Below are 16,204 nucleotides of genomic sequence, written 5' to 3'. Positions count from 1 at the left end.
AAGCAAAAACAAATATCAAATTGATGGTGAAGCTTGGGTGGAAGAATGGTGGAATCTTTGATGCTTTATGAAAAATGTGTGGGAATAATGTCCAGAAATCAATACTTTGCAAATGGCTAACTTGTTTGAGGAAGGGATAAAATGATATTGAAGATGAAGCCTGCAGTGGCTGACCACCCTCATCAGTTCGTGAGGATCAATTAATCTTGTCTGTGCCCTAATTGAAGAGGGCTGATGATTTATAGCAGAAACAATAGCCAACACCATAGACATCTCAATTGATTTAACGTTCATAATTCTGAGTGAAAAATTAAAATGGATCAAACTTTCTGCTTGGTGGGTATTAAAAATGTATTCAGATCAGCTTACAGCCAAGAGAAGACTGTTCAATGGAAATTTTAAACAAGTGGGATCAATATCCTCAAGCATTTCCTTGAAAAACTGTAGCACAAGATGAAACCCGGCTTTACCAGTGCAGTCCTGAAGACAAAGCACAATCCCAAGAATGGCCACCAAGGGATGAAAGTGGTTCAGTCAAAGGAAAAACTCAAGGGTCAAGAGTAAAAGTCAAGTCAGTAGTTTTTTGGGATGCTCGAGTCATTTTGCTTATTAACTTACTGGAGGGTTACTGGAGGGGCAAATGCATTTTTTTTTTTTTTTGACAGGCAGAGTGGACAGTGAGAGAAAGAGAGACAGAGAGAAAGGTCTTCCTTTTGCCATTGGTTTACCCTCCAATGGCCACCGCAGCCGGCGCACCATGCTGATCCGAAGCCAGGAGCCAGGTGCTTCTCCTGGTCTCCCATGGGGTGCAGGGCCCAAGCACTTGGGCCATCTTCCACTGCACTCCCTGGCCACAGCAGAGAGCTGGCCTGGAAGAGGGGGAACCGGGACAGAATCCAGTGCCCCGACTGGGACTAGAACCCAGTGTGCCAGCGCCACAGGTGAAGGATTAGCCTATTGAGCTGCGGTGCCAGCCGGGGCAAATGCATTTAAGAAGGTATGTTTAGAAAGTCAGCCAGAGCTTTAGCAGAAAATTTCATCTGAGAGCATCACCAGAGAGTGCTTCTCCTGGAACTCCATGTGGGTCTCCTACAAGGCTGGCAGGGGTCATCTTCTGCTGTTTTGCCAGATGCGTCAACAGTGAGCTACATCAGAAGCAGAACGCTGGGACTCAACCCAGCATTCTGAAATAGCATGCTGGCCTTGCAGGTGTCTACTGGGCATCAGTAGTCACTGGGCAACAGCACCAGCCCCAGGACCCTCAGTTCTTCAGGGGGTAGACTCATGACTGATATCATTGCTTATGAAAGTATCTAGACCTTAATGGAACTTACGTTGAGAAATAAAATTTGTAAATTTTATCTTTTAATTTGATGTTCGCATTAACATGTCAAAATTCTCTCATATTCAGGGATCAAAAATATCTTGAGAGATCTCTAATGATTGTGAATTCACTTTTCCAGTGTTACCTATTTGGTACGTTGGTATTTTAAAAAAGATTTATTTTTATTCCATTGGAGATATAAGTGACTTTTTGTGGCCTAAAATGATAATATGAACTTAAAGTGACTAAGAAAGAGCTTTAAGAATATATTAACTTGGGCTGGCCTGCAATGTAGGCATCCTATATGGGCACTAATTCGAGTGCCAGCTGCTCTGCTTCCAATCCAGCTCTCTGCTAAGGTGCTTGGCAAAGCAGCAGAAGATGGTTAAAGTGCTTGAATCCCTGCATCCATAGTGGAGAGACATGAAGCTCCTGGCACCTGACTTTGGCCTGACCCAGCCCTGGCCATTGTGGCCATTTGGAGGAGTGAATCAGCAGATGGAAGCTCTTTCTCTCTCTCTCTGTTCCTCTGCCTCTCCTTCTTTTAACTCTGCATTTCAGATAAAATAAATACATCTTTTCTAAAAAATAAAAATAAAAAAAAAAGAATACATTAGGGGCTGGCACTGTGGTATAGTAGGTAAAGCCACAGCCTGCAGTGCTGGCATCCCGTATGACTGCCTGTTTAAGTCCCAGCTGCTCCAATTCCTATCCAGTTCTCTGCTGCTATGGCCTGGGAAAGCAGTAGAAGATGGTCCAAGTCCTTGGGCCCCTGCACCCGTGCAGGAGACATGGAAGAAGCTCCTGGCTTCTGATTGACACAGCTCTGACCATTTCGGCCAATTGGGGAGTGAACCAGCGGATGGAAGACCTCTCTCTCTCTCTCTCTTTCTCTGCCTCTCCTTCTCTCTGTGTACAGCTCTGACTTTCAAATAAATAAATAAATCTTTTTTTTTTTTAAATAAAGAACACATTACCTCACAGAAAAGGGAAATTATTCACTCTTCTTTTCTACCTCACTTATTTGGAGCAGTCAACTAGGTCAGTGTGATGTAACCTATCTGTAATATCTCATAAATACTTTCTCATCATCTCCCCCCCCCATACATGCATTGCACATTTGAAGAACAGAATTTAGATGAAGAAGCAGATTAGGCAACAACAGTGGCTAGTAGTAAATATTTGTTTACTTTTAAATGTGTCTTTATTTTTTATTTTTTGACAGAGTTAGACAGAGAGAGAGTTATAGACAGTGAGAGAGAGAGACAGAAAAAGGTCTTCCTTCCATTGGTTCACTCCCCTAATGGCCGCCACAGCTGGTGCTATGCCAATCCGAAGCCAGGAGCCAGGTGCTTCCTCCTGGTCTCCCAGGCGGGTGCAGGTGCCCAAGCCATTGGGCCATCCACCACTGCCTTCCCGGGCCACAAAAGAGAGCTGGCCTGGAAGAGGAGCAACTGGGACAGAATCCGGCGCCCCAACTAGGACTAGAACCCGGGGTGCTGGTGCCACAGGCAGAGGATTAGCCTATTGAGCCACGGCACTGGCCTAAATGTTGTGTTCTAATAATGAGAGTTATAAGATATTAATTTTCCATTTCTCTTAAAAATTTTTTTGGGAAATTTAAGTGCAAATTGGGAAACCATTTAAAGAGACTATTAAGTGTATAAGATAACAGGTGTTCCATGGAAATGGCATATATGTTGCCTTAGTTTAACACTAAAGAAGTTTACTCTGAAATAAAGATTTGAGTACAGGTAGTTTGGCAGGTGGGTCCTGGAAATAGCAGTAGGATATTTAGAAAATGAGTCAGGGAGGGTCTTTATTTAGTACAGATTTTATTATTAGAAAACATGTACCTGTGGATAATTGGAGATAGATCACAGTGGAGGAATCTGAGAGCCAGAATTAGAAAACATCTCAGAATTATCCCACTAGAGGAGTGAGGCAGCCAGAGAACTTATACTTTGACCCCTATCTGTCAAGGGCAGAGTGATACCTCTGGGAGTAGGCCATTTCTTGGCATCGTTGGCTGATGGAGAGAGGCAAAGATGGTACGAGGGAGGGCAAGAAACCTCTCAGGCATATCAATATAGGTGCTGTAAATGAGAAGCTCTTAAACATTAAATGCTAAGGGTGAGCATGTAGGGACATGGTACGCAAATCGTTCACTACATATGTGTTACAAGAATGACTTGGTATGGTTGTTTCTACTGTGGCTAAACACTTTCAGAGAGATTTTATAGCCATCTTTGTTATTAGGATTTAAAGTCTTGAAATTATAAAAGAGAATTTTTCTTGGTAGCTAAACATAGTCCTTCCAGTTGCTAATTGAGCTTATCTTTTTGGATCCTTTTCTCAATGGGCAGAGAGCACTGAAAGTCTCTGTTCTCGTAGTATTACTTTATCTATTTGAATAAAGACTATTATTAATTTCAACCCCAGCATTCTGCTCACTACTAACTCAAATTATTTTAGGCTTCTTTTGTTGAGCCATTTTCCAATCATTTGGTAATTTATATTACTCTTTTTTGAACTTTCTCCAGCTTCTGTTCATCTTACTTAAGTTGATGAGTCTATTTTCTCCAACTCCTTTTTCAAGATAATACATTTATTAAAGAAAATTCTTAGATAATTTGAGTTTCTGGCCACATATAAAACTTCATAGTTTATTAATAATTTATCCTCATTTGAGTGGCAATTTAAATGATTTTTGTTATACAAATTATTGAAACTATCCCCAAAGTCATAGCATAGAATCTGTATCAATTTGATGGTTATTGTAATTTATTTTACAACTAAATAGAAACACTGATTTAATCCTAAGTACTTTTGCTCCAATATAAAATATTAAAATTAAATAGCAGGAATTAACTCTGCTGCTGCTAAAGAAATTGGTTACATTATTTTTGTAAGTATCTAAATTCATTTCCTTTGTCTTATTAACTCCACTGGTTTAATAAAAAAGATTTTATTGCTAGTACAAAAAGAGAAACATCTGAATTTTTAAAAGTGGAGTTGACTGCAAATTGTAAACAGGTAACTCTGATGTTTAGAGAACTCACTTTTTATTAACAATTATTACATCTAATTTCAGTAGTTTATACAATTGCAAGTAAATTGAATGATTTTGCTTCTAATCAGTTTTCCCATTGAGCAGAGTAAAATAATTCTGTAGTTATTTGCTTCATTAAAAGAGTTTGTTTTCTGTTAAAACAATAACTTGAATAACCCTTATTTTTCATTATATTTTTGGTCATTACTCCACAAATGTTTTATTTTGCTGTTGAGGCCACATGCCATCACGTGAAACTTAATGAATCCCTGCTGCAGTTTTCTGAAGGAAAAGCACTTACCTCCTACATACACATGAACACACACACACATGTTCACACACTGCAGAGTGACTTACCTGGAAACTGTAAAATAAAATATCTAATCTTAGGTTGCAGTTGCCTTCTATCAGTGTTTTGTATATAAAAGAGAAAAGAAATATATGCCTTTAATTTTTAGTGAGCTGTAATTTGTTTACAGTGAGATGCACAGATCTTAACTGATCCGTTTCAGAGTACTTTGGGATGATTGTATCCATGTAGACTGATGGAGGTAGGACATTTTTTTCACATCAGAAAGGTTCCTCTGCCCCCTCCTAGTTAAGCTGTTCCATCTGCCTCAATGGTCCCATAAGCAAGCATGGATTATATAATAATAGATTGTTTTATTTTTAAAAATCATGTACCTCATAGAATATGAAATGAAAGAACTGCTATTTTTTTGAAAAGATTTATTTATATATTTGAAAGGCAGAGGTAGAAAGAGAGAAGGAGGGAGAGAGAGAGATCTTTCCTCTGCTGGTTCATTCCCCAATAGCTACAACAGGCAGGGCGGGGCCCAGCCAAAGCTAGGAGACAGGAGCTTCTTTCAGGTTTCCCACATGGGTGGCAGGGCCCAAGCACTTGGGCCATCCTCCACTAATTTCCCAGGCACATTAGCAAGGAGCTGGGTTGGAAGTGGAGGAACCAAGACTTGAACTGGCACCAGTATGGTGCTGCAGGTGGAGGCTTAACCTTCTACACCACAGTGTAGAACTGTTGATTTATTTAAGACAGTTTTTAACCACTGATTATGTAAGACTAAACACTGATTGATATGATTCTGAAAAAGCAATAAAAATATATAGTGAATAATTTTTGAAACTTACTTGTTGGCTTCATAAGTGTTTGGTAATTTGGATTAATATCATAGTGAGCTATACATATAACCTACATATACTCACATTGGATAACTTGCCTTAAGGATCACTTAAAAGTTTTTCCAACTGGTGGACATGCCTTCAGTGGCCTTCTTAAAAAAATAAAACCTACCTCTAAACTTGATAATTAATTCAGCCCCAAATTAATCATCCACAGTTTGTGATCCATCTCTTTCATCATTTGTCCTTAGTTTTAAAACATTTGTTCTTGCCAATGAAATACTATTCTTCACCTAAGTAATTTATCTAAATTGGTGCTAGTATTTACAGGGCCTCATCTTTTTATTTCTTTGGAAACTGTCAAAAATTTGTGGTAGAATTTTAATTTTTTACTTTTCCAGTGCATTTTATTCTTATAAAACAGCATGTGGGTAGAGCTGTTAAATATGAAAGTCATGAAATAAAGAAAAATAAAACTGCTTTATTTAGGAGTTGCTGTAGTCTGAATGTGTGTGTGTGTGTGTGTGTGTGTCTGTGTGTGTTTGGGGCCAAAATCCTTGTTGAAAATTCTCATCCTCAAAATGATGGTTTAGGCGTGCTACCTTTGGGACACGACTAGACTTTGGAAGTGGAACCCTCGTGAATAGGATCAGAGCCTTTATAAAAGAGGCCTAAGGGACAGGTGTTGGCCTAGTGGTTAAGCCCCTCCATCTCCCATATTGGAGTGTCTGAATTTAATATCCGGTCCTGGCTTCTGGCTCCTGCTTCCTGCTAATACAGACGCTGGGAGGCAGTGGTGAAATTTTAAGTGATTGGGTTCCTACTATCTTCTTGGGATATTTGGATTGCATTTTGGGCTCCCAGCTTCAGCCCAAAACTGACTTCGCTGTTGTAGGTGTAAAGAGAGTTGGCCAGTGAATTGGAATTCTCTCTCTTGCTCTTTTTCTTCTTTGCAAATTAAAAAAAAGGAGACCCAACGGAGACCCTTTGTTCCTTCTACCGTGTGAAGACATAGGAAGAGGGTGTGGTGTAGAAACTGGAAAGTGGGTACCAAATCTGCCTTGATCATGAATTTCCCAGCCACCAGAATTAGAGAAATCCACTTCTGTTGTTTGTAAGCTGCCCAGTTTATGGTATTTTGTTAAAACAGCCCAAACAGACTAAGACAGGAATAGCATAAGAACTGCATTTTTTCCTGCTTCCTTCACTATCATAATCTTTTTATGTCTTTCTCCCCTGATGTGCCATCTGCCTGTGTGATTTTTTGCCCTCGGAAGCTCAAAGCTCTCTGTGTATTGCAGTTTGTGCCTGCTTCTTTCCTTCACTAGATCTTTCACCCAACTCTTCCCAAGGAATTATGATCCACCAGGATTTATGATAGCGGATCAAGAAGAAACAAACATTGTCATTGTCGGCCTAGAGCTTACTCATAAAACAAAATTGTCTTAATTTCTTCCTTATGAGGACTAGCACTGTTTTAGCAGGGAAGCTGGTGAGTAACTAAGATGACAGACATAGGAGTTAACTCCCTCATCCAGTTCAGATTATAAACCACTGTTCTTTGGAATGGGCAGAGAATTTAGTTGAAAGGAATCACTGTGTCTTGTGAGGTTCTAGGCAATTTGGCAGGTAGTTGGGAAAGATTGTAGGTGGCTATGCTTTCCCAGTGACTATCACCTGACCACAACTTGTTTCACCAATGTGCAGGGACACTGGTAGTTAGATCAGTAATACCTTCCGTTTACTAAGTCAGAAACTATGGAGACATTAAAGAAAATCAGTTCTGGAAATGAGATCCTTGTTTATCTTACTGATAAACCAACTGTCAAGCTTAAAGAAAGATACTGATTTCTAAGTCTGTCATTCTGATTCTTTTAGGTATATTTCATAAAAATTAGAGTTTTGAGAAGAATAATATTGGTCAGGTGAATAATTCTACAACTTACTTTTTGAGAGACGGACAACCAGCTTCTATCTGTGGTTCACTCCCTAATTGCCTGCCACGGCCAGGACTTGAGCCAGCTAACGCAGGGAACTGGAAATTTAGATCTCCACAGGGATGACAGAGACCCCATTACTTGCACTATGACCACTGACTCCTAGGGTCTGCAATGGCAAAAAGGCAGTCAGCAGACAGGGCTGGGTATTGAGCCCAGTTATTCCAATATGTGCAGGTATGTTAACTGGCAGCTTAACTACTAGGCCAAATGCTCACCTCTAAAAATTATTTTTAATTAGGTGAATCAACTCCTAAACTTTATTTTGGCCAGTGGATTGGTATATGTGTTTTCTTTCAATTAACTCGTAAATATTTTCTAAACAATTCTAGTCAGTAGCAAATTGTAATACCATATAGTGGCTAATAATAATATTATTTTCTTTAAATTGTTTATATTGTTTCTTCATTTTTAAGCTTTATCCTATTTTTTCATATTTTTTGAAGATTATTTATTTATTTGAAAGTCAAAGTTACACAGAGAGAGAAGGAGAGGCAGAGAGAGAGAGGTCTTCCATCTGCTGGTTCACTCCCCAGTTGACCACAGCAGCCGTAGCTGTGCCAGTTCAAAGCCAGGAGCCAGGTGCCTCTTCCAGGTCTCCCACATGAGTGTAGGGGCCCAAGGACTTGGGCCATCTTCTACTGCTTTCCCAAGCCATAGCAGAGAGTGGGATCGGAAGTGGAGCAGCCAGGACTTGAACTGGTGCCAATATGAGATGCCAGCACTGCAGGTGGTGGCTTTACCTGCTACATCACAGCACCAACTCCAATATTTTAAAATTTTGTATGTTGCTCTCAGTCTTCTTGAAATTGACCTGATTATCTTTCTTTTTTTTTTTTTTAAATTTTTTGACAGGCAGAGTGGACAGTGAGAGAGAGAGACAGAGAGAAAGGTCTTCCTTTGCCGTTGGTTCACTCTCCAATGGCCGCCGCGGCCGGCGCGCTGCAGCCGGCGCACCGCGCTGATCCGATGGCAGGAGCCAGGAGCCAGGTGCTTTTCCTGGTCTCCCATGGGGTGCAGGGCCCAAGCACCTGGGCCATCCTCCACTGCACTCCCTGGCCACAGCAGAGAGCTGGCCTGGAAGAGGGGCAACCGGGACAGAATCTGGCGCCCCAACCGGGACTAGAACCCGGTGTGCCGGTGCTGCAAGGCGGAGGATTAGCCTAGTGAGCCGCGGCGCCGGCCTATCTTTCATCTTTACTGAACTTTTCTTCTTGCTGTATCTTATTATTCTTTTGTTTAAATATTTTCACACAAGTGCTAAATACGACACATTTTATTAAAAATGGTTCAAAGAGTATTGAAGCACACAGACAAAAAAGTGACTTTTTTCCCTTATTTTCAGTCTTGTTATCCTAGTACCACTGTAAGTTTTCTTTCAAGATATCTGTTAATTAGATAATTGAGTTTCATATCAGCTCAGATTCCTCTAAACTGATTTCATAGTATGAATAATTCAGAGTTTCTTGGAGTATGAAAAGCTTGAAAATTTATTATGCGATGAATTGCATTTTTTACTTAGGGGCAGAAGGTCAACAGTGGAGCAATTTATGCTATTGAAATTGAATTTGCTAATCAATATCCCTTTTATCAAAATACTGTTCTCCTGTAAACATTGTAGTCACTGCATGTATGTAAAATAACCCTGAAAACTTTATATATACTGACATTTTGAAATAGATTTTACACTCTAATGCTTCATAAAGCTGTTATCACCCTAAATTTTCATTTCATTAAGTGCTTTGCTCAATGACTTTGAGATTTGTTCTCATCGTTGGATGTTTGTTTTCTGTTTTATTCTATACCTTCAATATTCAAACTTTCTGAGGGGAAATTATGTTTTTATTTTATCACGCCTTAAGATTTAGCAGTAAATTAAAGCTTTGCATTGGCATACATGTCAATTTTAATAAGGGCATACCAATAAGAGTAAGGGTGAAGAAGGAGAAATGTTTCTGAGTGAATTTCCTCTTCCTTGAGAAATCCTCAAAACCCTTCAAAGTGCAAAACAGTGATAACAGTTGCTCTGGATCTGTCCAGATTAGTTTTCTCTTGTTGTGTAACAAATTACAAAAATTCAGTAGCTCTAAGTTGATCTTCAGTATATGAAGGTAATTGAAAATGAAACTCAATGAAGGGCTGGATGGGAGAGGGAGTGGGAGAGGGGAGGGCAGAAGGAGGGAGGGAGGTTGGTGGGAGAGGGAGTGGGAGAGGGGAGGGCCATGGGAGGGAGGGAGGTTGGGGTGGGGGGAAGCCACAACAATACAAAAGTTGCACTTTGTAAATTCACATTTATTAAATAAAAAAAAACCTATATAACAAACAAAAAAAAGAAAAAGAACTTAATACTTTACCCTTTTAGTATTTTATATGTTCTACTTAAAACTATTGGTTGAACTCTGTAATTATACACAATTACTCTTAGGTGTTTAATTAATGCTATAACTAGTACTCAAATAGTATTTTACACTTTGTGTTTCTGTGTGGGTGCAAACTGTTGAAATCTTTACTTCATATATGCTAAATTGATCTTCTGTATATAAAGATAATTGAAAATGAATCTTGATGTAAATGGAAGGGGAGAGTTAGTGGGAGAGGGGAGTGTTGTGGGTGGGAGGGAAGTTATGGTGGGGGGGAAGCTATTGTAATCCATAAGCTGTAACTTTGGAAATTTATGTTCATTAAATAAAATAAAATATAAATATAAAAAAACAAAGAAATTTAAAAAAAATTCAGTAGCTCAAAACAGCACCTATTTATTATCTGTAGGTCTCTGTTCCATGTCATGCAAGACTGAAATTAATATGTCTGGTGTGCTGAGCTTTTTCTAGAGTTCTTTGAGGGGAGAATTCAGTCAACTCAATAGGGTTTTTGGAAGAATTCATTTCTTTCTTTTCAGTTGTAAGACTGAGATTTCTGTTTTATTGCTGACCATTAGCCAGGATCTGCTCTCAGTACTCAGGCCATCCACATTACCTCTCTTGTGGACCTTCATTCTTAAGGCAACAATGAAACTTTTTAGTAATTTGACCCTCTGACTTCCTGTTCTGCCACCAACCAGAGCAGCACTCCACTCTCAGGCACTTATGGAGTTAAATCAAGCTTATTTTGTATGTATGTTAACTGAGCCTTAATATAACATAATACTGAAGGGATTTCTCATCGTATTCACAGGTTCTAGGAATTAGGATTTGTAATCATATCTGAGGGGGCATTTTTAGAATTCTGCCTACCACACTACTTCGAAATCTATCATCAATCTTTCTAATAGCTCATTGATAACTAATGGACCAGGATAAAGCATGTAACTAACATATGGAAAGGGCATTAAGAAGGCCTTAATTTGAAAATAAGAGTTTTGCTACAAATGATAAACATAGTGGTGACACCACTATGTTTCCAGAGAGAAAGACTGAGTATTGTAAAGAATTCATTTTCCCCAGATATATAAATAATTTCGATATAATCCAACTAAAAGACTTAAGAGGATTTTCTTTTTGTCTTTTACTTTTTAAAAAATTTTATTTAAATCATACAAGTTTCATGTATTTCATATATACAGATTTAGGAACATGGTGATACTTCCCACCCTACCCTCACCCCCATCCATGCTCCAACCCCTTTTCCTTCTCCCTCTCCCGTTTCCACTCTTAATTTTTACAAAGCTTTGTTTTCAGTTTACTTAGTGATCACAAAGTTAACCGTACACTAAGTAAAGAGTTCAACAAATAGTATGAAGAAAAAAAAAAAAAAAACAGTTCTCAACAGAAGAGACAAGGGTTGTAAACAATCATCAAATCTCAAAATGTCCGTTTCACTCCAATACATTACATTTTAGGTACACTGTTAGTTATCCCAGATCAGGGAAAACATATGATCTGTCTTTTTGTGACTGGCTTATTTCTGTAAGTATAATGTTTTCTAGTTGCATCCATTTTGTTGTAAAAGGCAGGATCTCATTTTTTTTTAACAGCTGAGTAGTACTCCATAGTGTATGTATATCATAATTTCTTTATCCAATCTTCACTTGATGGACATCTGGGTTGCTTCCATATCTTAGCTATTGTGAATTGTGCTGCAGTGAACATGAGATACAGATAACTCTTTCATATGCTGATTTCTTTTCTTTGGGTAACTTCCCATGGGTGGGATGGCTGGGTCATATAGTAGGTCTTTATTCAGATTTCTGAGATATCTCCATACTGTCTTCCACAATGGCTGGATCAGTACATTCCTAACACCAGTGGATTAGGGTAGCTTTTTTCTCACATCCTTTTTTCCCCTACATCCTCACCACCATTTGTTGTTTGTTGATTTGTGTATGAAAGTCATTTTAATGGGGCTGAGGTGAAACACTGTGATTTTGATTTGCATTTCCCTGATGGCTAGTGATCCTGAGCATTTTTTTTCAAGTGCATATTGGCCATTTGAATTCCCTGTCTTGAAAATGCCTGTTCAAGTCCTTTGCCCATTTTGTAACTGGATTGTTTGTGTTGTTGTTCAATTTTTTGAACTCTTTATAGATTCTGGGTGTTAATCCTTTTTTAGTTGCTTAGTTTGTAGATATTTTCTCCCATTCTGTCAGTTGCCTCTTCCTTTGCTGAGTTTTTCTCTTTGCAGTGCACAAGCTTCTCAGTTTGATGTAATCCCATTTGTCAATTTTGGCTTTGATTGCCTGTGCCTCTGGGGTCTTTTCTAAGAACGCTTTGCCTATGCCAAAGTCTTGCAGGATTTCCCCAATGTTTTCTAATAATTTAATGGTATTGGGTCATATATTTAAGTCTTTGAGCCATCGTGAGTTGATTTTTTGTATAAGGTGTAAGGTAGTGGTCTAGTTTCATGGGTCTGCACACAGAGATCCAGTTTTCCTAGCACCATTTGCTGAAGAGACTGTGCTTGCTCCAGGGACCAATTTTAGCTCCGTTGTCAAAAATAAGTTGGTTGTAAATGTATAGGTTGATGTCTGGAGTTTCTATTCTGTTCCATTGGTCTACATGTCTATTTTTGTGCCAGTACCAGGCTGTTTTGATGATAAATGCCTATAGTATGTCTTGAACTCTGGTATGGTGATGCCTCCAGCTTTGTTTTTGTTGTTTAAGATTACTTTAGCTATTTAAGGTCTCTTGTGTTTCCATAGGAATTTTAGCATTTTTTTTTTTACATCTGAGAAGAATGTCCTTGGTATTTTGATTTGGATCACATTGAATCTATAATTGTTTTCAGTAGTATGAACACTTTGATTATACTGATCTTTCCAATCCATGAACATGGAAGAATTTTCCATTTTTTAATGTCTTATTCTATTTCTTTCTTCAGTAGTTTTAATTTTCATCATAGAGATATTTGATATCCTTGGTTATATTTATTCCAAGGTATTTAATTCTTTTTGTAGTTATTGTGAATGATATTGCTCTTGAAGTTCTTTCTCAGCCATGGCATTGTCTCTGTATACAAAGACTGTTGATTTTTGTGTGTTAATTTTGTGTCTTGCCACTTTATCAAACTCTTCTATGAGTTCTAATAGTCTCTCAGTGAGGTCTTTTGGATCCAATATATATAGAATCATGTCATCTGCAAACAGAGGCAATTAGACTTCCTTCTTTCCAATTTGTATCCCTTTGATTTCTTTTTCTTGACTAATGGCTCTGGCTAAAACTTCTAGGAATATATTGAATAGGAGTGGGGAGAATGGGCATTCTTGTCTGGCTCCAAATCTTAGGGGGAATGCTTCCAACTTTTCCCCATTCAATAAGATGCTGGCCATGGTTTTGTCATAAATTGCCTTGATTGTATTGAGGAATGTTCCTTTGATACCCAATTTACTTAAGGTTTTCATCATGAAAGGATGTCGTATTTTATCTGATGTTTTCTCTGCATCTATTGAGATAATTATATGGTTTTTGTTCTTCATTTTGTTAATGTGATGTATCACATTGATTGATTTGTGAATGTTGAACCATCCCTGTATACCAGGGATAGATTACACTGGTCTGGGTGAGTGATCATTTTGATGTTTCATTGGAGTCAATTAGCTAATATTTTGTTGAGGATTTTTGCATCTGTGTTCATCAGGGATATTGGTCTACAGTTATCTTTCTCTGTTGTGTCTTTTTTCAGGTTTAGGAATTAAGGTGATGCAGGCTTCATAGAAAGAGTTTGGGAGGATTAACTCCCTTTCAGTTGTTTTGAATAGCTTGAGAAGAATTGGAATAGTTTTTCTTTAAATGTCTATTAGAAGAGCATTTTCCTGAAAGTTGCAAAGCAGATTCTGAAATTTACAGAGAAGAAAAGACCTATGAATAGCTAAGAAAATTTGACAATACAGAGGAGTATTAGAAGGAAGACTTGCTTACCTAACCTCAAAAGTCACTAAAAAACAATAGTAATAAAAACTAGGTGGTATCAGACCAGGAATATTAATAAGCAGATACATGTATAAATGAAAACTTAGCTCATGCTTAGTATATCATGTCAAATAGAAAAATGATAGCTCAGTAGGTAGCATTGGGGGAATTAATACCTGTGTAGAAAACACTGAAGTTATGCATTTATGTTAATACCCAAAGTAAATAGTGAAGTTAGTTTTAAAACTGTAAACCAGTAGAAACAAAAACAGAAGAATATTATTTCATAACCTTAGCAAAAATAATCTTATGTAAAACATAAAACACCAAAAAGCTTACAGGAGAAAGACTGATGTCTTTTGCCAAATAAAAGCTAATAAGCACCATAAATGAAGTTAAAAAATAAATGAAATGTATGGGCAGAAAAAATTATGTATGTGTAGCAATACCCTGCAAATCAGTAAGGGTAGGTGATATAATAGATAAATGGGCAAAGGGTATAAATAATTACTCACAATACATTAAAACCAATGACCAATAACCATGTAGAGAAACATAGAATATTTACTTATAACCAATTATGTTGCTTCTTTATAGCACTTTTATTGCAGAAAAAATAATGTAAAATCTCATAAGTAATAGGATAGTTAAATAGATTAAGCTTTGGCCATACCATGCAGTACCCTGAGACCATTAAAAATGGTTTTGTGTGTATGTGTATGCAGACACACACACATGTACTTGCGAACAGCTATAAGATATATCATTAAATGAAGATGAGCAAATAGCAGGAAAGCACACCTTGTATCTCCGCTGATTCAAAGTTGTACTGTCCTGCTTGAGAGACATAAAATATGCACCTATGTTTTTCTTCCTTATATTTAGATTGAAGTCTATAGCATATTCTCATAGTGGATTGTGAGGAAACATGGCATTTCTTTTTTGTGGATCAAGGAATTTAGGAGCTAGCGTGGCTCTACAGTCTCTTAGCCCCTTCAGATCCACAGCAGGATGCTACAACTCCAAAATGATGGATTCTTTCTTAACCCAGTTCTCCCTGTGAGCATGTGGATCAAGAACAGCTGTGCCCCCTTACTACATCTGTAACTTAGGAGTTAAGCCACATAGAGGTCCTCTGTTGTGGTGGTTTGTGTTAAGCCTCTCTGAAACATATATACAAAATGAGAGTGAATTTATTAATTGAGAATGCAGAAGTGCGAGCATCCAGTGGTTAGTCATAATTATCTCCAGGAAGAAAAGCAGGAAGTGAGTGCTAGCCTAAAGAAGGGGGCAGTCTCATTTTACTAAAATTATTTCTTCATTGTCTGGATTTTTTATAAAGTTCTACATATAAATTTTATTATAAAAGTACTGGGATCAATAAAATATGCTGCTAAAAAGTAGGTGACATACCAATAGCCTCCTTTAAAATTAACTTTACCATTCTTGTGGTAGTATAATGAATGCTTTAGGTGAATAATAAGTTGATGCAATGGAATACATTTTTCATATTCAATCTTTTTGCACACTGCTTAATGATTTTTGCTTTAGCTGAGATCTTTGATATTTTTATAGTTTTTTATAAAATTACTTAAATGAATTTTTTAAAATTTATTTTAAAATCTCCTGTCATAAGTATAGAATAAACATAACATTGAATATGTTAAATTCAAAATAATATTTATGAGATTTGGTGAACTGTTCTTGCTTGACAGTTCCTGACGCTGTGACCTACTTTCCCTTAAAGTGGGATTATTATGTGTTAGAGGTAGGAAAGCCTGCGGCCTTCTCTTTGACATATCAGAGTGATTTTTAAAAGAATTAAGAACAAAGTAGGCTCTTTATATGTGATTTGTTGTTTTAATAGTGACTTTTATTTGTGCTACCAATTTTTTGGGGGAAACATTGGTATTGTGGAAAGAATTCTACGATTATAGTCAGATGACCTGGAGTCTCTTCCACATGTCTGTACCAAGTCTTCAGGTTATCACCATGTAACATTTTACAAATGGGGATTAAACATGCCTACTAACTTAGGAGTTTTGTGAAGACCCAATGGAATAATATTGAATGACTCTTGATAGAATCAGAACCTAGTAACAGTTGTATATAATTTTTTTTTTTTTTTTTTTTTTTTTTTTTGACAGGCAGAGTGGACAGTGAGAGAGAGAGACAGAGAGAAAGGTCTTCCTTTGCCGCTGGTTCACCCTCCAATGGCCGCCGCTGCAGCCGGCGCACCGCGCTGATCCTGGCAGGAGCCAGGAGCCAGGTGCTTTTCCTGGTCTCCCATGGGGTGCAGGGCCCAAGCACCTGGGCCATCCTCCACTGCACTCCCTGGCCATAGCAGAGA

General features: G+C 37.9%; 1 protein-coding gene across 12 annotated transcripts in view; it reads left to right on the top strand.

The window, feature by feature from the left end:
- The window catches only part of RFX3 (regulatory factor X3), a 340,088-nt gene that overhangs the window by 162,429 nt on the left and 161,455 nt on the right, over positions 1 to 16,204 (top strand). The window lies entirely within an intron of this gene.

This window comes from Oryctolagus cuniculus, chromosome 1, assembly GCF_964237555.1.
Source record: "Oryctolagus cuniculus chromosome 1, mOryCun1.1, whole genome shotgun sequence".
In the NCBI taxonomy this organism is placed as follows: Eukaryota; Metazoa; Chordata; class Mammalia; order Lagomorpha; family Leporidae; genus Oryctolagus; species Oryctolagus cuniculus.
The sequence above is the reverse complement of the archived record's forward strand: the minus strand, read 5'-3'. Positions and strand labels throughout refer to the sequence as shown.